General features: G+C 48.8%; 1 long non-coding RNA gene across 1 annotated transcript in view; it reads right to left on the bottom strand.

Moving 5' to 3' along the window:
• Positions 1–3709: 3709 nt before the first annotated feature.
• The window catches only part of LOC144239310 (uncharacterized), a 36357-nt gene continuing 17890 nt past the window's right edge, over positions 3710–22176 (bottom strand). The window contains exon 2 of the long non-coding RNA XR_013337381.1: positions 3710–4282. This is a non-coding gene — a long non-coding RNA (uncharacterized LOC144239310). The remainder of the gene's footprint in view (positions 4283–22176) is intronic.

Here is a 22176-nt window from a genome sequence, read left to right as displayed (position 1 = left end):
TAGACGGCATCGGAGTCTGGACTCCCCGGAAGTCCCCAGGCAAGGATGTGGGCAGGAGCAGTCTGTCCGGGAGGTGATAGCAGGAGGCAAAGTGAAGGAGGAAGGAGAAGGGCCAGCGCAGGACGCAGTGACGAGCGGCCACCCTCGGGGTAGCGGGAGCTGGTCCTGCTGGAGGCCACGAGGGTGGCTAGAGGCCCCCGAGACACCCCGCTGGGGAACGCAGAGCCTGGGAGGTATGCGATTCCTAGGGCCCCAGCTAAGTCCCACAAACAGGATGCTTTAAAACAACAGACATCCTCTCCCAGCTCTGGAGGCTGGAAGTCAAGGTGTCTGCAGGGCCAGGCTCCCCCTGCAGGCTCTGTGGGGAAGGGGCTCCTGACGTCTTCCAGCGCCTGGCTGTGGCTGGAAGCTCTGGACGTCCCTGGGCACAAGGCCACCCCACTCCAGCCTCTCCCCGTGACACGTGGTGTTTCGCCCCTCGTGTGTCCCTCTGGGCCTCAGAACACCGGTGATCACACTGAAGGCCCGCACTGATCCACTGCAACTCCATCCGAACTAATTCTATCTATGAGACCCGCTGCCAAACAAGGCCACACTCTGAGGTTCCAGGGGACAGCATTCGGCCCCGTGTACCTCCACCGACTCCCTTTGCCCCGTATCCAGGCAGCCTTGTTCGGTGCAAAAGCCCAACAGCAGTACTGCCCGCACACCCGCTCGTTCTAGCCATGCTGGCCTCCTTGATTTGGTGACATCCAGCTCTCTGTCACCTCACCCCACACGCACAGCTGCTCCCTCCGCCTGCAGCACACTTTCAACCAGTATCCACGTGGCTCCTCTCTGAGGTTTCCCATCCACAGTAGGCTCCTTTCAGACACAAACCCAGAAGGGTTTCTGGCTTCTCCCAGAGCCTGTGCCTCTTGCTGGACCAGCACCGTGGCCAGGGGATGACAGGATTCCGATGGACCGGGTCTGGGTTACGCTCCCACGTCTGAGCATGGGGGACAATCGTTCCCAAGCTTCCCCAAGAGAAGCCCTATTACCCAAGGAAGGGCGAAGGTCCAAGCAAAACCAATAGATGCCAACCAAAAAGTCCGATCCCACAGTATTTCTTCAGAGAGCCCTCCCCAGAGCTCGGTTCTTGCCCCCAGTCAGCCCTGTGTTAGTCTCGGGAATCCACTTCTTTCCCCTCGTAGCACCAGGGACCTGTTTATTATGCACAGATTTGTTTCTTTAACACCTGCCTTACCCCCTGGACAACGAGCCCCCTGAAGACAGAGGCAGTTCCTGCCTTGTATGCGCCCAAGCCCCTCGGGCTCTGCATGCCACCACCAAAGCAGACGCTCGGGGTTTGCCCGGCCCTTGTAAAGGGACCCAGGGATTATTCGTTCCAGGGACTCGCAGGCCCGAGCGGCCCCTGCGACGCAGCCCACAAGGGCCAGGTTCCAATCGCAGTTCTGCCACCTAACACCTCCAGGTGCAGACACGATTCTTCAGCAGTGAGAATCCACTTCTACAACTGGTTTTCAAACACTGTTTTCTCTAACTTTACCTTTTCGTTACAATGCTGTACTTTATGAATCCTTATAAACCCTCCTAGAAACCTTCCTGGAACATGGCAGGGTCTGAACAAACCGGATCTGCAAGCCAGAGATAATATTTACCCTGCGCGGCTGCTGGGGAATTAGAGATAATGTAGGCAATGCACTTGGTAGAGACTGTGGCCGTTATTATTATTATTTTTTTTGGTAAGGCTGAATGTCGACAAATACCTCCTCAGACATCAAGCAGGAAACCAATTTCCTTGATATTAAATGTCACGGATGTGAAAGGTTTATCCAAAAATAAATACACAATCTCTAATCGGGACGAAGCCCAGGGTGTGCTCGGGGCCCCAAGACAGGCCGTGTTGACCCAGTGGACCCTCCAGATGGTCAGGAAGGTGACCTTGAAGGTGAAACATAGCAGACGGACCATTTTAAGTGCCTGTGACCTCGCCAGAGACACTTCTGGGCTGGAGGTGCATGAGGTGAACGGGAGTGACGATTGTCACCTGGTGACCACACACGGGGGCCAGTAACAAAGCAGCTCAGTGGTGAGCACAAAACATGGCAGGGAAGGCGCCCACGGAGGCAAGAAGTAACAAAATAAGCCAGATTTCTGCATGAGAGAGCTTGAGATGACAAAAGAAATCAGAGCTGCAGGCTGATCCAGCTCTGGGTGTAACCAAATTTAGAAATAATGAGTAAATAAAGATCATGAAACCTACCCCCCCCCACCCCGGAAAGAAAGGTAGGGGGAGAGGGAAGGGGTAGGATAAAAGGTACTTTTTAAAAAAATATCAACTTCAAGAGAAATCAACCAAGGAAACAGAAGATGAGTTCTCTGTGCTCACCACAAAACGATGGAGACAAGAGCAGTCTTAAACTTAGAAGTTCAAAGGAAAGTCTGCGTAACCACAAAAGAGGAACAAATGAAGGATCGGGAAGAATCTAGGGTAACCTGGGAGACAAAATGTCACAGGGGTAAAAGTCACTTTAGAACTAAAAAAATTAGGACCATGTGACTGAAAGCAAAGTCAGGGGTGTAAAGAAGAGCTCTGACGGGACTGAGAGGGAACACACCAAAACGTTAACGGCTGCACCTAAGCCGCACGGGGCGGACGTGTGCTGGAGCCAGAGCCGGCCCCCCACGCGCTGGGCATTGGCAGAGGAGGGGTGTGACACAAGACATGCTGGAGGCTGGGCTGGAAAACAGCTAGCTCGATCTCAGAGGCTAGCTCTTCTGCCGTCTCAAGTATAACCACAGGATGACATAACTACAGCTAATAAGGCAACAAAGGGAATAAAATGAAATCATAAAGGGCACCAAAGCAAACCCCAAATGTGGCAGAAAAAAAGAGAAAAAGGCAACAAACCCTAGATGAGATCCTTAGAAAATAAACAAGAAGACAGATAAAACCTGGAATGCCAATAATCCCATTAATGTAAACAGTCTAAACACCTCAGTTAAAAGNGAAATAAAAAAAAAAAAAAAAAAAAAAAAAAACATAACAATATGCAACCTACAAGAATGAAATTATAAAAAGGAAAAGAATGGGGAAAGACAGATCATGCTAACACTGGTCACAAGAGAGCTGAGATCCCACCTGGTGTGAATTTCAGAGCGAAGCACATTACCAGGGGTGAAGAAGTTCATTCCCTAAAGATGGAAGGGACCATTCATCAAGAGGACATAACAATACTAAGCTTTCACCGCTGAAAATGGAGCTCAAAATATATGAAGCGAAACTGATGGAATTACAAGAATAGACAAATCTCTAATTATAGTCACAGATCCTCTCAATAATTAATGTGACAAGTAGACAGGAAATAGAGGATTTGAACACTGCCATCAACCGACTTAACTGATACTTGTGGGAACACTGGGCAGCCACACCCAACACATTTGCTCCCAAGATCAGATGGAGATGTGTTCCAGACACAGCTGCAGCACTACTCACAGTGCGGTCAGAGGAGTTTGTAATCCCTCGGTGCCTCAATTTTCACATCTGTAAAATGGAGGCTAAATCGCATGGGCTGAGGTGGAGTTAAATGGGGTGGTGTACACAAAGTACTAAGCACAGTATCCCAGTAGTAAACAGTTCACTGGCTGATGGAATCCTAGCTGAAAATAATTCCCCAAATTCCATGAACAAGCGTACATCATGAGATATAATCAAATTATATTTGAATGTTAAAGCAGGACCCATGGGCACCATCGTGGGGGGAAACAAGTCACTGGACACCAAGCACATCTGCAAAACTGCATCCCATCCACTTGGCAACGCCAGAGATGACGTTTGCAGTCTCCTCTGGGTTTTTAGTTCTTGGACCCTTAGTCGAATCCCAGGAGTTGTCATGTGCACGCTTCCAGCTGGGATGTTACTGAAGAGAAGTCTGACATGTGCCCATCATGGGTGACTGGCCTCAGCAGATGGAGCTATTTTTAGCAGCTGATCTCTAAACATAGCCAGATGTTCGCTTCATGTTCACTGCGGGATGTCCCCTTGAAGAGTGCCCTGGTGCCCATGGTGGGTCTCCAGAACGACTTCAAGAAGATGTGGCAATCAAAAAATACTGCTTTAGACACTTTTGGTAATATTGACTTTGGAGCAACAGATTTTTATGCATCTCCATGTAGGCACGTTGTTGCCTTAGCAAAGAGATGTATTTCAGGAAAGCGATCTGTAGAGTAAATCCAACTTCTTCATCGACTTTCTTATAAAACTGGAAATAGGTTTTCCCTGCAGAAACAAAACAAAAAAGCAATCCAACCTTGATGAAAAATATATATCTATCACAGACGGCCAGGTTTCTGGCTTTCTGTTGGCAGTGTTAATAGAACAGGTGATTTTTGAGGAGTTTTCCAGACCTCTGCAATATTCTGCAGGAATTCCAAGATCCCTCTTCTCTCTTAACAGGAAAAGTATTATCTTATTCATGCAACAAAATTATCTCCCCGGCCACGTAATCTCCTGATATTTCATTTTCAAATTTTGGAGTTGAGCTCTCTCTGTTTATATAAGTACTAGTGCCTGCCAGAGGTGGGCACCAATATTACACTTCGCAGGGAGGGACCCCCTTGTAAACATGTGTTCTGGTCCCCAAACTGTTTCCGTGTGTGTAGAAAGAGCCAAGGCCTAGTTACCAATTCCACGTGCTCATACTTCATAAACGTTTTTTTTTTTAATTAGGAATGTATGTGTCTGGAAATATCACTAAGGAATTAAGCAGAAGCTTAGTCAAATACGGTAGTAAAGGACACCAAGGATTGGGGCCCTGGGTGGCTCAGTCGGCTGAGCATCCAACTTCGGCTCAGGTCGTGATCTGTGGTTCATGAGTTCAAGCCCCACGTCGGGCTCTGTGCTGATGGCGAGCAGCCTGGTTGGATCTTCTGTCCAACTCTCTCTGCCTCTCCCTCACTTGCGCGCGCACATGCTCGCCCTCCCTCCCTCCCTCTCTCTCTCTCTCTCAAAAATAAACATTTAAAAAGGAATCCATGGCGTTCAAGGCCCTTCATTCTGCACCCAAGCCAGAAAGGCTCTGCAGGGCCCCTCCGCGGCAGGTAGAGTGATGAACAGAAAGGAGAGGACGGACTCGTGTTTCAGGCAGGCTAGGGAGGTCGTAGTTGAGACGCCAGCGTCCAACAGAGCTGATCACGAGAACAAACCCCACGACGGGGTGGGCCGGAATGAAGGAAGGCTGCGGCGCCAGGGTGGTAGTTCCTTCTTCCCTTCCTAGTCACGGATAAGGGCTTTTAGATGGGTTTTATTTTGCCTGTACCTCCTCAGTCTCTCTACAGTTGTATTTTATATGTGCTGAGAGGGAACTCTAGGGGGTTTTCCTACCAAATAACCGATGCTCAGAAATATTTGAATGGGATACCATTTCTTTCATACCTCTTCCTTTCCCCAAAGTATCTATAGTGCTGCCTTGGTCGTCAGCTGCATGCCTCTACCCCCTTCCTATTTTCGGGTTTATCTATTCTGCATTGTAAGATGCAAAACAGCCTGGCAGTAAGAAAGCAGAGCTCTGGAGTCAGGCGAGCTCAGGCGGCAAGCCCAGACCCGTCACTAGCTCCGTGGACCTCTGGCGTGTCCTGTGAAAGCTCTGAACTTCTGTTTCAACATCTGTCACATGGGGCTGCTAACAGTGCTTCAGAGGGTTACCAAGGAGTTCGCATCTTGCACAATCCCTAGCGTGTACTGAGAGTTCAAGAAATACCAATTCGCCAGTGCTGTTATCCCATTGCTCTGTTCTAATCATTCATTCAAATACATATATATAGACTCCGTTGGTTTAGCATCCAACTCTTGATTTCAGCTCAGGTCATCACCTCCAGATTCATGAGATCAAGTCCTGGATCAGGCTATGCACCAACAACGTGGGGCATGGTTGCAATTCTCTCTTTCTCTCTCTCTCTCTCTCTCTCTCTCTCTCTGTCTCCACCCTCTCAAAAAGATATAGATAGATAGATAGATAGATAGATAGATAGATAGATATGGAATACCTACAATATATCAGAAACTGTGGTGGGCACTGAAGTAACAGAAAAGAACAGGAAACTGCTTCTTGCCCACAGCTTGGTGTCTCTTATCTTGGTATTATTTTAGCATTGCCACCACACAGCGTGCACGCATGCGCACGCGCGCGCGCGCACACACACACACACACACACACACACACTTCCTTCTGCTTCCCACTGGAACCTGGCTGTAGTGTTGTTAGGGGTCCCTATTCCAAAAAGCATTAAGAGTTTTGTTGCCAGTCTCCTGGGAAAAGCAGATGAGAAGTAACCCTAAGAGACACAGGCAGCAGCAATGCTTCCAGAATCCCATATTTTTTCGTATCTTTATCCATTGTCCTGGGCAGAGATTTGTGGATCCATTGCCCTGGGCGGAGATTTGTGGATCCATTGCCCTGGGCGGAGATTTGTGGATCCATTGTCCTGAGCGGAGATTTTTGGCACCTGGCTCCACTGGAGCCAGAAGCACCAAAGCAACCTCCCCGTTCACCACCACCTTGCCCCCAACACACACAAAACACCTTCTCCCAGTAAGATCCCACTTCCCGGTACTTATGCTCAAAACAATGGTGCAAAGTGGGCATAATTCTCCCCACCCCTGGCCTCAAAGAAGCTCCAGCCTGAGCGAATCCCTTCTGCCCACTACCCTTATCTCCGGGTCCCCGGAGAGATGATGTGATGGCATTTCGTCCCAACAGGTCCCCACACCCACACAAACAACATGGGCCCTCCTCCTCCTTTGGGAGAAAGACACAAGCCCCGTGTCTTCATGTTGCTCCTTTCCCAGGAAACGGAGGCCCACCATTAGCCTCCACGCCATATCTGTTCTAAACTGATGCTTAAAATCGGTGTGTACAAACTTCTCTAAAGCTCAGGGCTGGCCCTCTTCTCTCCCCATGAAGCCTGGCTGGGAAATTTAAGTGGGTGGAAAGGCAGTGCACTTCCCCAGAAGGAAACTCCCACCATTCTGATCTGTAGTCACCAAAAGGCCAAAGGGAAGAAAGCCCAAACTTGGTGTCAGAGGGAATTAGTCCAAAATGATAATCCAGGCTGGTTAGCTCAGAGGCACACGTTGGACCCGGGTGACGGCAGGGTCCAGCTGTGCCTAGGAGTCCCTGAATGGACAGCGCACCCAAGAATTTGATACCAGAGCAAATTTCTGCCCCCCCCCACACACACACATAGGAGAAACAAACAGATGAAAACAATGAATTGAATGCCTTCTGTGCTCTTATTAGAGCTTTTCACATACAGCTCATGTAGAAAATCATAACCTTCATATGACGCCTGGCAGTCCTGAAGGCTGAGGGGACTGACACCTGAGGATGAGGCTGAGATGCTTTGGGGCATCACCCTGGTCTGAACACATCAAGGAGGAACAGGGAGAGGAAAAAAGTGTGTTCCTCAGGCTCTGCCCTTGTGCTATGAAAAGGGGATGTGACATTAATAATTCCTATCACACTGAGTGCTCATGGGGATCAGCTGAATTGATAGACGTAAAGGACTTAGGACAGTGTCTGACAGTAGTAAGTATTCAATAAATGATGATGATGGAGATGAAGATGAATGTGATGATGGTGGTGGTGGTGATGATAAAGATGGTGGTGATGAAGATGATGGTGATGATGATGGTGGTGGTGGTGATGGTGATGATGGTAGTGGTAGTGATGATGATGAAGATTATGGTGATGATGATGGTGAAGAAGATGATGATGATGGTGATGATGAAGATGATGGTGATGATGAAGATGGTGAGGAGGAGGAAGCACTCATTATGCTGAGCTCCCTGAGGACAGGAACAGTGTCTTAATCACAAGTGGAGACCTTGTCAGTCTTGTTACACTCTCTTCCCAAGTGCTGGAAACAGCACTTCTCAAGGATAGACACCTTATATACAAATATCTGTTGAATGCGTAGACAGATGAGCTAATGAGTTTCTCTCTCCCTCTCTAGCACCTAGCCTCAAGCAGGTGCTCCATCAGTGTCACTTGATCTATTCAACACATTCATAAATGGCCAACCTCATGGGTGTTTTGAGCTCCCAGATACTCCTTAAACCTCCACTCTCATCCTCGTAGCTTCTTGTCAAGAAGGGTGCAGACCTCTGTGTCCGACAAGGCATTGAACAGGAAAAACAGCCCAGGTGGATGGCGCTTTCCCAAGTCACAGCAGTGGAGCCTGCCCCTAACCTTAACAAGCATCGCTGAGTCTAGCTTGACGCCCTCTTGGAGGGGCCAGAGCTAATATGGCGCTCTTTGGCCTTCTACCACACTTCCAATAGGAATAAAAGAAACTCTGATTTCCCCTCGGGCCTATAAATAATTCAGTCCCATTTGTGTGTCGCTGAATCTATTTTAGCAGGAACTGTACAAAGGTCAGGGCCAAATAAGTGTCTCACCAATGTTTGTATATAATGTCAAAGAGTATTTTTAAGGCAAATGGTGTTCAGAGGAGAGATGAAGAGAAGCAGTGAGGTAATTGCATTCCAGTGCAGATAAGCCCAAACAGATTAGCGTGGGTTCCCCTGGCGACCACCCCCGCAAGAGGCAGATGACTCCTGCCTGCACTGCTGACCCAGAGAAGGTGACAGACCACGGCGCCCTTACAATGGAATGGAGCAGCTTAGCTCTTCCCAGCCCAGGAGTGGTGCCAGAACAGTCTTCCCCAGTTCCAAAGCCTCCAGATTCGAGCAGGACTTTAAAAAAGGGTGTGGAGTGGAAAGGAAAGGAAAAAAAGAAAGCTTCTTCCCGCCTAAGAATTAAATGCAGCGATGAACTACCAGGACTGGGCAGGAGACAAGATTATGGGCTTTGAAGCCGCCTGGCTGTGTGATCTTGAGCAAAATACTTGAACCCACTGAGGCACAGTTTTCTTCATCCATAAACTGGGGACAGCACCAGAACCTGCATCATGGGATCATTATGAGGATTAAAACAGACCATGCAAGTACACAGCATGGCTGTGTAAGTAAGTGTTCCCTAGTGTTAGCCTTTCAAATATGTTCCAAGCTGTGATTTCCAATGGCTGGTCTTCCACAAACACGTAACCTGGTTTTGCTCTGTCAGGAATTCCTCAAGAATTCTTGATTGTGAGGGACTCCTGGGTTGTTCAGTCGTCTGGTTAAGCATCCAACTCTTTATGGGAGACTGAATACATACACTACCTTGGCATTAAATGACTAGATCTATTGGCAGATCTAAGAACTATCAATATTTCAGAGTGGTACTAAGCACAACTAGTATTTTACAGCATCTGCAACTATTGTGAGTTCAGCCTCGCATCAGGCTCTGCACTGGCAGTTTAGAGCCTGCTTGAGATTGTCTCTCTCCCCCTCACTCTTTGACCCTCCCCTGTGCACCTGCTCGCTTGCTCACCTGCTCTCTCTCTCTCTCAAAATAAATAAACTTTGAAAAAATAATTCTGGTTTGTAGATATCACCCTTTCTTGTTTTTCGATCTGTTGCTTTATATTAAGCTCTCATTTTTTCCTCTCTCTCCCTTGCTCTTGTCCCTTCATGGGACTTGGGGAAAGAGGAGAAAGGGATGGCTGTACCCATTCCTTACCTTGGTACTGTCCCCTGAAGCCCATTATCCAGGGAATTAAGACCCTGCAAGGGCTGCCCACCTTAGGATAAACAATTCTACACTTAAAAAGAACACCAAGGGGCACCTGGGTGGCTCAGTCGGTTAAGCAACCAACTTCGACTCAGGTCATAATCTCATAGTTCATGGGTTCAAGCCCCACATCGGGCTCTGTGCTGACAGCTCAGAGCCTAGAGGCTACTTCAGATTCTGTGTGTGTGTGTGTGTGTGTGTGTGTGTGTCTGCCCCTCCCCTACTCATGCTCCCTCTCAAAAATAAACATTGAAAAAATTAAAAAAAAAAAAAAAAAGAACACCAAGGACAGAGAACATCACACTGCACATGAGGACCGTGAAGCTCAAAGGCTGTGAATGCCTTGAGAAAATGCAGCTAGTAGAGGGGTCCTTAACCCGGGGTCCACAGACCCTCCAGGTGTCTGGTAGTTCATGAACTTGAATGGGAACTTGAATGGGAAAAAGATTTTCAGTGACCTCAATCTGAATGTTTTCATTTTCTTCAACTGAAAATAAACGACCAGGTACAGTGGTACTTACTTTATCATGACTTCGTCACCAAGAAAACCACAGATATTTACCAGTCACCTCACAATAGCTGTAGACGCTGTAAAGTACTAGTTGTGCTCAGCACCACTCTGAAATATTGGTAGTTAGTAGATCTGCCAACGGATCTGGTCATTTAATGCACTAGCCAGGGAAGTGTGTATATTCTACTACAAACTGGTATTTTATTTATTATTTTTTTGAGAGAGAGAGAGAGAACACAAGTGAGCAAAGGGCAGAGAGAGAGGGAGACAGAGGGAGACAGAGCGCAGGCTGGAGCAGGGCTCGAGCTCACCTGACGTGGGGCTCAAACTCACGAACAATAAGATCATGACCTGAGCCAAAGTCGGAAACTTAACCGACTGAGCCACACAGGCGCCCCCCAAATTGGTACTTTTAAATGTCCTGACAGCAATAAAATTATTTCCCCAAGTAATTCTAATTCTTTTCTTTTATGCGTTTAAAATAAAACTTGTTGAGAAGAGATCTGTCTTCACCCAGCTTTCCTTGGGCCCGCACCGCCTACAAGGCTAAGACGGCTAGTGAGTGGCAACGCTGCCGCGCAGATGTGTCCGCTGGGAGCTCTGGGCACAAGTCCCCTTCCCGGGGTGGTGAGCGCTCCCAGGCTCCAGGTACCTCCTGTCCTGTTCCGGCTCCACTTACCCTCTCCCACCCTTCCTCCATGTTGTTCAGGCCAATTAAGAGAAGGAGGAGGAGGAGACAGAGGAAGAGGAGGAAAAAAGCAACAATAACCCCAACAGGTCACCTCGTAACTGACCTAGTTCTTCCCTACAACCTCGTGCATGTCGGCCCCACCCAGTAGGCAGAGAGGACTACAGAGGCCAGGGTTTGGGGGCCAAGGCCACACAGCTCGTGAAGAACAGGTCCAGGGCTCCGCATGCTCCCTTGTCTCCATGGCCATCCCATCCTCACCAACCCCCGTGGTCTCTGTGGTTAACAACTAACCCCCACCCCCGACACGTCACCACACCCAAGCTGGCTTGTCTTCATCTTTATCCAAGGTAGTCTGTACTGTGTACTTTTCATTATTTCAAAACTGCACCGGGTGCCTGGGCGGCTCAGTCCGTTCAGCATCCGCCTTCAGCTCAGGTCATGATCTCACAGTTCATGAATTTGAGCTCAGAATTGGACTCTGTGCTGACAACGTGGAGGCTGGAGCCTGCTTCAGATTCTGTGTCTCCTAGTCTCTTTCTCTCAATCTCTCTCTCTCAAAAATAAACATTTTTTTAAAAAGAACTTAAAGAACTTAACTTTCTTCAAAAAAAATTAAAACTAGACAGAAGTTTTATATGGAAGTCTTAATGTCAAGAGGGCCACATCCATGGGACTGGGGCATGAGCCCCCTTTGCTGGTTCAGAGTGAATCACTTAGGTCAGGCTAGGTATGCAGGAGCAACAAATGACCCCTACAGCTCAGTGACTTGACAGTTAACAAATATCTGTGTCTCACTCATGTCACATGTCCATCAGAGCCAGCCAGGGCCGTGCTCCGTGTCTTCTCTCTAGGACCTAGGCTGCTGGAGGCTTGACTCTGGCAATGGGGGAGAAAAAACATGGCTCTTAAATCTTCCTTTAGGATGTGACTTGGGTCACTTGTCACATTTCATTGGCCAAAGCAAGTCAAAAGCATGACATCGAGAGAGGGAAGCATTACTCTCCTTCAGGGAGAGGGAGCAAATATTCCAGTGAAAAATTCAACTAGTTTAGGGGGAAAGCCCATAAAAAGGTGCTCCCTCCCTTTTGACTACAACCTAAATGCCCACAGGTTTGACCTCTGATGCATCAGTCACGTGTTTATAAGACCGACTCTGGCCGCCTCTAATGTGCACGCACCATAGTCTTATCAATTGGTATGATGACAAACTGTCTTTTAAAATTCTTGAAATCAGGGCATCTGGGTGGCTCAGTAGTTTAAGCGTCTGACTTTGGCTCAGGTCATGATCTCATGGTTCATGGGTTCAAGCCTCATGTCGGGCTCTGTGCTGACAGCTTGGAGCCCGGAGCCTGCTTCAGATTCTGTGTCTCCCTCTCTCTCTGCTCCTCCCCTATTTGCAGCCTCCCTCCCTCCCTCCCTCTCTCTCTCTAAAAAATAAACAAAACATTTAAAAAAATTATAAGTAAAATTCTTGAAATGGTGCCACTTTTTAGAGAGCGTATTTAGAGGAGAAACCACCCTCCCCTGTTCCCTTCTCCCCACAGTTTTGATAGTGTCTCCAAGACTCTGATACTCCTTGGGCATAGTCTCTATTACCCCACAGTGGGTATTCAACACGGACACAGCCACTTGCTCCGGAACACTGCTGGTTTGTGAAAATCGCATCTGCTCAACCGGTGCTGGGAACCACCACGCGGCCTGCAAACACTCTTCCTAAACCCCGTTCTCTAATGAAGGGACTGCTCTGGGCTAATCTTCATCCCCTCTTAATTCAAATGCCACGTGGAGAAAGAATGCTGATGAGGCAAGACGGATTAGCAGAAGGAGCTAAGGAGCTGTGTCGCCAAAATGGTTTTCTTCCTTCCTGTTGATTAATGAGTAGGTGGCCAGGCTTGCTCCTCTCTCAGACAGGTCTTGGTGGAGAAAGGGTAATGATGTCATCAGGTGATGGGTTTTCTCCTGCCTTCACTCACTGAGCCATGCCAGAGCTATCAAGCCTGCTGCAAGGCGGACAGGAGAACAAAGAGAGTGGCTGCAGGAACAGCCCCCAGATAATCAACTGCTCGGATGACACGATGTCACGGAGGGTGGGGAAGCACAAGGGTACAGTGCAAAAGTCAGAGTTGATTAAAGTAGGTGTGCGTGCATTATCCTACACATAGTGCTGTCTGTTTTGCTCATTTTCTCCACCAATTTATGATGGAAATTTGCACTGAGTAACTAAAATGTTTATTTTTGAGAGAGAGAGGGGCAGAGTACAAGCAGGGGAGGGAGACACAGAATCTGAAGCAGGCTCCAAGCTCTAAGATGTCAGCACAGAGCCCGACACGGGGCTCGAACTCACAAACTAGGAGATCATGACCTGAGCTGAAGCCAAACGCTCAACCGACTGAGCCACCCAGGTGCCCAGTGAAGGAAATTTTCAAATGCAACATTAACATTTTACTAAATTTGACAGACTCCTTATCTACCCTTCCATCCATTCATCCGTCCAACTCTTAGTTCATTTCAGAATAGGTTGTAGACATCAGTACACTTCCTCCCAAATACTTGGGTCTGACTGTCATGAAGTAGAGTTCAGGACTTGTTTCTAGAGTTCTAGTGTACAAGTGACATACAGTGAAATGGACACATTCCAGGCACACATCCACTAGGTTTTGGCAAAAGCATGGATCAACATAACCCAAATCCCTACGAAATCCGGAATATCACCGCCACCTGGGAAGGGTCCTCTCTCCCCTCCCAGTCAACCCTCGCCCTCATCACTGCTGAATTTTGCTAGTTCTCGAATCTCAAATAAGTGGATGCATTCCACACACCCTTCTATGTGCCCGCCTATTGCTCAGCACTTCGTTTCCAAGAATCATTCATGTCCTCTGCGTGTATCTGTAGTTTGTTCCCTTCCACTGCTGAATCATGTGTGGTTGAATAAATGTTTGTCTAATGCATGATCTACAGAAAAACTTTTAGAATTAAGTATTAAGTTTTAAAGAGTATACACCGATGATGTTTCTAGTTTGTTCAAGTCTAAAAATTGAGAGCTTTCATATAAAAACTAGATTTCTAATTCCTTGTAAGAATCTGAAGATTTGGCAACACTAGGCTTACCTTCCTCCACAGCAACAACAGTCTGGGCTGAGGGACAGGAGCCAATGGGCCGCAGGATACGTGTGTGCGCTCGTTTGCCACAGTCCTCACTGCCCCTTATTGGTCCCATCTGGGAGCATTCATTCACTGATGCCACCTGCCTGCCCTGATTTTCTGACTCCTGTTATTAGTAACCAAGTGCTCCAAAGTGATCTTAGAATGGATTAATGAAGGAAGGAAAGGTAAAGGAAGGTGGTTTCATTGGCCATATTGGGCCCAAGATCCTACATCACAGAAAAGAGAAGACCCTAGCTTTGGAATCAGTCATCCCCAGGTCCAAATCCCATCTCTGGTTTGTATTATCTCTGATGCCCCCACCCCCTGCCTTTTCTCTTCTGTAACGTGCAGATAAAAATGCAAACCTACCAGCTACCAGAGGAATCAATGAAACAACATATTTAGCTTGCCTGCCACCTCCAGGGTGGTGCTTTATAATCATCAAGGTCATCATTATCATCATTAGCTGGTTCTCTACATGACTGGAGGTCAACCTATTTTTCATCCTGTCTTTCCGATGCTGCAGTTTGGAACCTCTGAATTCTGAGAGAGCACGGCTGCACCTAAAGGAGGGGAGGGATTTCCTGATCCAGATGCCTCCTTCCTGGCTAGCCACCACCTCAAGCATGAGTTTAGTCCCAGATAGAAGCCATCGCAAAAGCAGAATCCAGGCAAAAGAAACTTCCTTTCTCACATTTTGGAGGACTTGCAGTAAAAGATTGGAGATCTCCAAAGACCAAGGGTGGAGAATTTCAGATGAAAAAATCCAGAAACAGGCCCAAAATACATGTGTGATGTTGATATGTAACAGTAGATTATACTCATAGCAGTGGGAGAAAGACAGCTTATTCCGTAAGTTGTAACAACTGGAAAGCACCTGGAAAGACAGAAAGGCAGATCCTCATCTTCACCAGGTGTGAAACTTGGCACCAAAACAAATTCCAGAGAAAGCCAAGATTTAAACATAAGATAACGGAACCATTAAAATACTAAAAGAAAATAAGACAGGGTTTTCTTATATATAAAACCTTGAAAAGAACACATTACATCAAGGACTACCAAAATTCAGAATCCATATATGAAAGAAAGGTACATTTGAACAAATAAATGAGCAATTTCTGCCTTTAAAAACAACCAAGTTTAAAAAGACACGACAAAACTGGGGAAAAATTCATGCAAACCAGAAGATAAGGTCATTTTCTAAATAGAAACAAATCCTGTAAATCAATTAAAAAAAAAAGGCCAACAGCTCAATAGGAAAATGGACCAAGGTCCTTCATTTAAAAATAAAATACGAATAACTCTTAAACATCTGAAAATAGTTTCATCCACACGAAATATAAGATATATGTAAATTAAAACTGTAATCACGTGTTTTGAACTTCTAATTGGCCAGAATCATAATGGCTGAAAACACAGTGTCACTGAGGTCCCTTTCACTGCTGCTTCCCCCCAACAGCGACACTGTGTTTTCAGCCATTTTGATTCTGGCCAATTAGAAGTCAAAACACGTGATAACTTATAAGCCTCCATGAAGAGAAATTGGCTTAAACTTGTCTTATTTGATATACATATATACTGTGAAGCGATCACCACAGTAAAGTGAGCTAACACATCCATTATCTAATTACACTGTGTGTGTATGTGTGATGAGAACGTTAAGATCTTAGCAACTTTCAAGTACACAAAAGGGGATCATTCTCCGCGGTCTCCATGCCATGAACTGGGTCCCCACGACTTGTTCATCTGAGGACTTGCGGTTTTTACCACCATGTCCCCACATGCTCCACCCCAACCCCTGGCAACCACTATTTTACTCTCTGTTTCTGGAAGTTTGGCTTTTTTTTTTTTAGATTCCCCATAAAAGTGAGATCATATAATATTTATCTTCATCTGACTTACTTCACTTAACATAATACCTCAAGATCCATCTCTGTCCTCACAAATGGCAGAAATTCCTTTTTATGGCTGAATAATATTCCACTGTGTGTGTGTGTGTGTGTGTGTGTGTGTGTGTGTATCTCATTTTCTTTATCCCTTCATCCGCTGACGGACATTTAAGTTGTCCGTGTCTTAACTACTGTGAAGAATGCTGCCGTGAACATGGGGGTAAAGGTAACTCTCCAAGACAGTGATTTCATTTCCTTTAAATTGCTGGATCATGTGGTAGTTTAACTTTTAATTGTTTGAGGAACCTCCACAGTTTTCCACGGTGGCTGCACCAATTTACTTCCCCACTAACAGTGGCACAAACATTTAAAATTTAAAAATGCACGTACTCTGTGACCCAGAAATTGCTCTGGGGAAGTTATCCCACAATCACTTGGACTTGTGTGAAATACAGAGGTTATTTGCTATATTGCTTGTGATAGACAAATAGTGAGGATAACCTAAAAACTATAAATACATTCTTGGTAAGAGAGATTAGGAGACATCCTTAAAATGGAATGTGCTTTTATAACAATATCTAACAGTCCCCGAGACACATATTGTTAAAACTGACCAGGTGGGGGGGAAGTGGTGGGGGGGGATCAGGAACAGAATGGTGACTGTAGTAAGCCACCACCGGAGCAGGGCATGGAGGGAGAGGAAGAGAGCGTAAATGTACAGACTGTGGAAGCACCAACAAGAAACCAGTACCAATAGTTGACTGTGAACAGGGAGGCTGCACTGCCAGGCTGCACACCCTTTTAAATTTTACGCCATGTACGTGTCTTACCTATTCTTTTTTTTTTTTTTTCAATTTAAAAGATAGTACAATTGCCATCTTGGGCCATTTGAAGAGATGACTATTTTAGCGGACTATCATAAAAAATATTCAAGCATTGTTAGAATGGTCCAAATATATTCTCCTATAACCCGAGAATTCTAGGAATTTCCTGAAATACATCAGCACTGGCTAATTTCATTGCGCTCAAGATGCGGAAAGAATTTCTATTAGATTCGTAGACATGCTGCATGCTTTTGACCTCCAAGTCCCCAAATCTCTTGGCATAGAGCAGAAGGGAGTTTCTTTGGGTCACCCAGGCTCCTGCCATGGCTTTCAGAACAGACGGGCCCTCCTGCCACACGGCACTTAATGACTAGCCACCTCCCAGGGCCATCACACACACAGGCACGGGGAACAGAATGTGGTGCTCAACATAAATGGAATTGGGAGCTATTTTCAAAGCTAGAACGCATTCAGACCGTAATGCGAAGGCATTTTTAGCTTCCAAATGGGAACTGACATTTGAAGGTTTATAATGTGCCAAGCTTCTACATGAATCCTCTCTTCTAATTTTCACCACAATGACATGAGAGGGGGTCCTCTCCCTATGTGCATTTATAGGTGAAGAAACCGAGGCTCAGAGGTGTTTGTCAAAGGTCACAATGCCAGACGCAAACTCAGGCAACCTGACTACCTCGAGCCTTCTCAGACCACCCCACACTGCTTTTAAAATCACAAAGCCCATATGTTTGCACGTATAGGAGGATTAGGAGGAACTCAACGAAGGACCATGGGGGAGAAGAAGGGGAAAAATAGTTGGGGAGAGGGAGGGAGGCAAACCATGAGAGACTCTTGAATGCTGAGAACAAACTGAGGGCTGATGGGGTGGGGGGAGCCGGAGGGAGCAGATGGGCATGGAGGAGGGCACTTGTGGGGATGGGCACTGGGTGTTATATGGAAATCAACTNCCCTGCCTCCCACCTGGGGCAGCAGCTGCCTCAGGCAGCAGAGCATCAAGCAGTTACTCAGCCAGCGGGCAGGGCACTGAAGGAGGTCTCCGTCTGGCGAAACAAACCGCCAGCACCCCTGTACTCCTGGCACCACCTAGGTCTCCCAGCCGCACGGTCAGAGTCAGCCCCACAAACCACATGTGAAAACATGGTGGTCANGTATTATAAGGAACTGGCTCATGCAGTTAAGGAGGCTGAGAAGTCCCGCGATCTGCGGTCTCCAAGCTGGAGACCCAGGGACAAGACAAGTATAGTTCCAGCCCAAACCTGAAGGCCTGAGAAACCGGGGAGCTGATGGTGCAAACCATCATCCACGTCCAAAGGCCCGAGGGCCAGAAGCGCCGGTGTGTGAGGGCAGGAGAAGACGGACATTTGAGCTCGCGCTGACACAGCAAACCTGCCCTTCCTCCGCCTTTGTGTTCTATGTGGGCCCTCAACAGATTGGACGATGCCCGCCTACATGGGTGAAGGCGGTTTTCTTTACTTAGTCTACTGATGCAAATGCTCCTCTCTTGCAGAAACACCCTCACAGACACACCCAGAAGTCATGTTTTTCCAGCTATGTGGGCATCCCTTAGCCCGTCAGGTTGATACACAAAATCAACCATCACTTGGAGCAGGTGGGCCTGGCATGCAGTAGGTCGACAACCCAGGTTAACCACTGGATAATATTAGAAACATTACTGTTTTCAGCTCAGTGCGGAGCTCCTGAACTGAGTTCTGATTCCTCTTGATCGCTCTTCCCTCCTCTTCTCCATCACCTAGCACAATACCTGGCACACAATAGGTCCTCAATATAAATGTCTGAATTAAACTGCATCCATTTCAGCCTGAATATCTTTATTCCAGGCCCCAGCCAATCCTCTCCTCCTGCACGACCCCCCACCCCCCACCCCAAAGCGGCCTCTCCAACAAGCCAGTGCCTCTATCGTCTTTACGACGACAGCAACTCTTAAAGCTTTTACTCTGCAACTTGCAAAGATTCAAAACAGCACGAGAGGAGGAGTGTACTGACTCAAATCCACACGAAACACAGAAGCGCCCAGCTAACAGGACCTCAGAGGCCATTCGGTGATCCTGAGCCTTACTGCCGGTTAGGATCTTGGGGAGAACGTTTAGAAACGACCCACGGAATCAGAATCTCTGGCCTAGGGCCCGCAGTCGGTATTCGGAAAGCTCCATGCGGCCGGGGAGCAGCTGGCTAGGTGAGCCCATCACATCCTTCGTGTTGAGGGCAAGTCCACCTACTAAGATTAACCGTGAGCCACTGTGACGTGGCAGTTCGGGAGGGTGGGGGGGATACGCCCACAGTACTGTGCAGCCGACAACTCTGTCGGGTCCTAAGACATCCTCGGCACCTCAAAAGGGAGCCCCAGACCCACCAGGCAGGGACCCCCAAGTCCCTTTTGCCCCAACCCCTGGAAATCACTAGTCTGCTGTCTGTCTCCATGGATTGAGCTACTCCAGAAATGTCACTGTAACAGCATCACACACTGTGACCTTTCCTGTCCACTGTCCTCACACAGCATCGCGTTTTCAAGGCTCATGCACATCACCGCATGTCAGTACTGGCCTCCTCCGGGCTGGACGGTCCAAGTACAGAGCTGCCACATTCTGTTTGTCTGGCGCTTTCGCCCCCTCCTTGTAAGGGAGGCCTGGGCAGCACGGGGGCTCCAGCACCCGCACAGCTCTGGAGGCAGACCTTTGTCCCGACTCACACTCAAGGTCACTTCTGACTCCAGTGCTCCTCCTCTTCAGTGAGTGTGTCAGCCCGAGTGTGTCAGCATCCGATGAGTGTGTCAGCCCTCCCATGAGTGCACTGGCCCCAAGTGTGTCAGCTCCTTAGTGACTGTGTCAACAACCCAATAAGTCTGTCAGCCCCCCCATGAGTGCAGTGGCCCCCCATAAGCGTATCAGCCCGCTGGCAAGTGTGTCAGCTCCTTGGTGAGTGTGTCAGCCCCCTGGCAAGTATGTCAGCACCCCGATGAGTGTGTCAGCTTCTTGGTGAGTGTGTCGGCACCCCAATGAGTGTGCCGACAGCCCGATGAGAGTGTCACCCCTCCACGAGTGTACCAGTCCCCCGGTTGGATGGAAGGGACATCTGAGAGCCATCTGTGTGTGCGCCAAGTGGCACTCCATCTGCTGCTCGGCTCCCCACGGGGAGTTCCCTGCCCCCAACCGGCCCCCAGGACCCCTTGCACTCTCAGGCTGGCGCCCCCAGGAGCACAAAAGACAAAACACTGAGAGCACCTATGCACTGAGGAGGGAGGGTGCGGGGAAGAGACAGGGAAGGAAAGGAGCCAAGTCACAGTACGCAGATGAGCGCCATTGCTGGCACCCAGCAGGCAGCCTCCGCAGGATGGCACAGATGGTGCCACTGAACTGCCCCGTCGAAGGGGTGCTCATCTTTCCATCTCCTGGCTGCCTCTACTCCTGGGGCTCTACCTCCATGAGGCTGTGGGCTGCCCTACATGTGGGCTAAGAGAGAGCCCTCACGCAGAGAGTGACAGGTGCCGAGGTGGGGACAGGCACAGTCAGTGACAAGGGCAAGGGGTGCGCACTGATAAATGCGTTCTCCTCTCTTTCTGAATTGGTAAAATGGGTCTGCAGGTGAGACAGCGTGTAACGCGCAAAGGCAAGCCCACAGCAAAGGGTCAGTACTCGCTCTCCCGCCTTCGCCCCCACTTCCTCAGCACACACTTACTGGGCACCCTACCACGTGGCAGGTATTCTACTGAGGCCTGGGTCAGAGAGGCTGCCTTGCTCACAGCCCGGGCTACGGTAACAAAACCACGCACTGGGGGCCAAAACAACACACACTGACTTCTCACGTTCTAGAGGCTCAAGTCCAAGATCAAGGTGCCCGCACATCTGGTGTCTGGTGAGGGGCTCTTCCCAGTCTGCAGATGGCCATCTTCCCACTGGGACCTCACACAGAGGGGGAAGAAAGGTCAGTTCTCCTCCCCACCTGGGGGCTCCACCCTTACAACCTAATCACCCCCAAAGGCACACCTCCCCCAGCCATCACACTAGGGCTTCGACACTCGAGTGTTTGGGGAAGAACAAACATGGAGTCCACGGCAGAGGTAACAGTCCTGCACTTGGCAAGCTCACAGTCTGGTAGTGGATGAACGACACCTCCCCTTCCTCCTGACGCAGAAGCACCAAAATGTGTGCAGAGCTGCAACTCCGCCAGCAGGGGGTGTGCAATCAATGCCATGGTGGGGAGGCCCGCGCTGCCCCTTGATTCCAAAACTATGGGCCCAACCTGACCCAGTCCCTTTCTCCACCTCCTCTCGGAGTCGGTCACTAAGAGGAACAGGCCAAGAAAAGGCCCAATTCTTTTAGCAGACCCACGATCGCGCCTATCCCAGCTCGATGTTCTGATGTGCGTGGGCCCCTTGCTCGCCCCACAAAGCCCTTGGAAGTTCTTTCAGGACAGATGGGAACTGGTCAGCCTTCAGCCATTTTCCATCTTGGAAACCTCCAAAAATAGCTCAACCCTAATGCATATTTCAGGTTAGACTTGTTTATTTTCCCTCTCTCTGAGCCAGCAAGCTAATTTCCCCAGAGGGAGAAGGCAGGCCACGGCTGCTGCCAGAAAACAGAACAATCGGCTTTAGCTTCTTCCTTGATTGCCCGTGGGGAGAGTGCCTCTGGGCTCCGCGGCTCAGCGCTCTCAAAGAGGCCCGGCCACCGGGGCGTTCTTTCCGTGGGCCAGACATCTGAATAAACCCACCCCCGAAACCCAGCAGTGCCTGACTCTGGACTGGGACTTGCAGGCCTATCAGCTTGGAGAGAAGCAGGAGGAAGAGCTGGATGCCAGCCTGGTCCCGTCTCAATAGCCAGACTGGGAGAACAAACACACAAACTCCAGAATTCCTGCGGCTTAGACTGCAGAGTGAGGAAGGACCCTGGGAGACCTAGTGTCTACACAGCTAGGGCCAAGGGAGGGACGGAGGGTCGGTCTTGGGTGCAGTATTGGCAGAAACTCTACTACTGGGACGGACCTCTACCACAGAAGCTCAACTACATGTACGCAGCACGGAGGGCGGTGAGGTCCCAGCTAGGTCACCCGACGTCCCCATCCAGTGGCTGCGAGAGATGGGTGGCTCACCTTGAGGCGGAGGAGGTCCTGGGCCCAGACTTCTGCACAGACTTTGCTTCCGCAAGCAGAGCTACTGGGTTAGGACTGCCCTGCCACCCCCCAGGTCCTTCCTGTCTGGGGCCTTTTCTGGCTCTAACAGAAACCCTGCTCTCCTTGGGGCTGTAAGGGTTGCGTGACTCCAGAACCTCAAAAACGAGACACAGAACTTGGCTCCAGAAAGAACGAGATGGCGGGAAAGCTTCTGGCAGGGATCCTCCCTCGGGAGCTTCCTGAGACCTGGCTGGGAGGCTGGCCGGGTCCTTCCCCACCCCCCACCCCCCCGCCC

This window comes from Crocuta crocuta, unplaced genomic scaffold, assembly GCF_008692635.1.
Source record: "Crocuta crocuta isolate KB4526 unplaced genomic scaffold, BGI_CrCroc_1.0 scaffold16, whole genome shotgun sequence".
NCBI lineage: Eukaryota > Metazoa > Chordata > Mammalia > Carnivora > Hyaenidae > Crocuta > Crocuta crocuta.
Note: the sequence above shows the minus strand (reverse complement) of the source record. Positions and strands in the feature narration are given on the sequence as shown.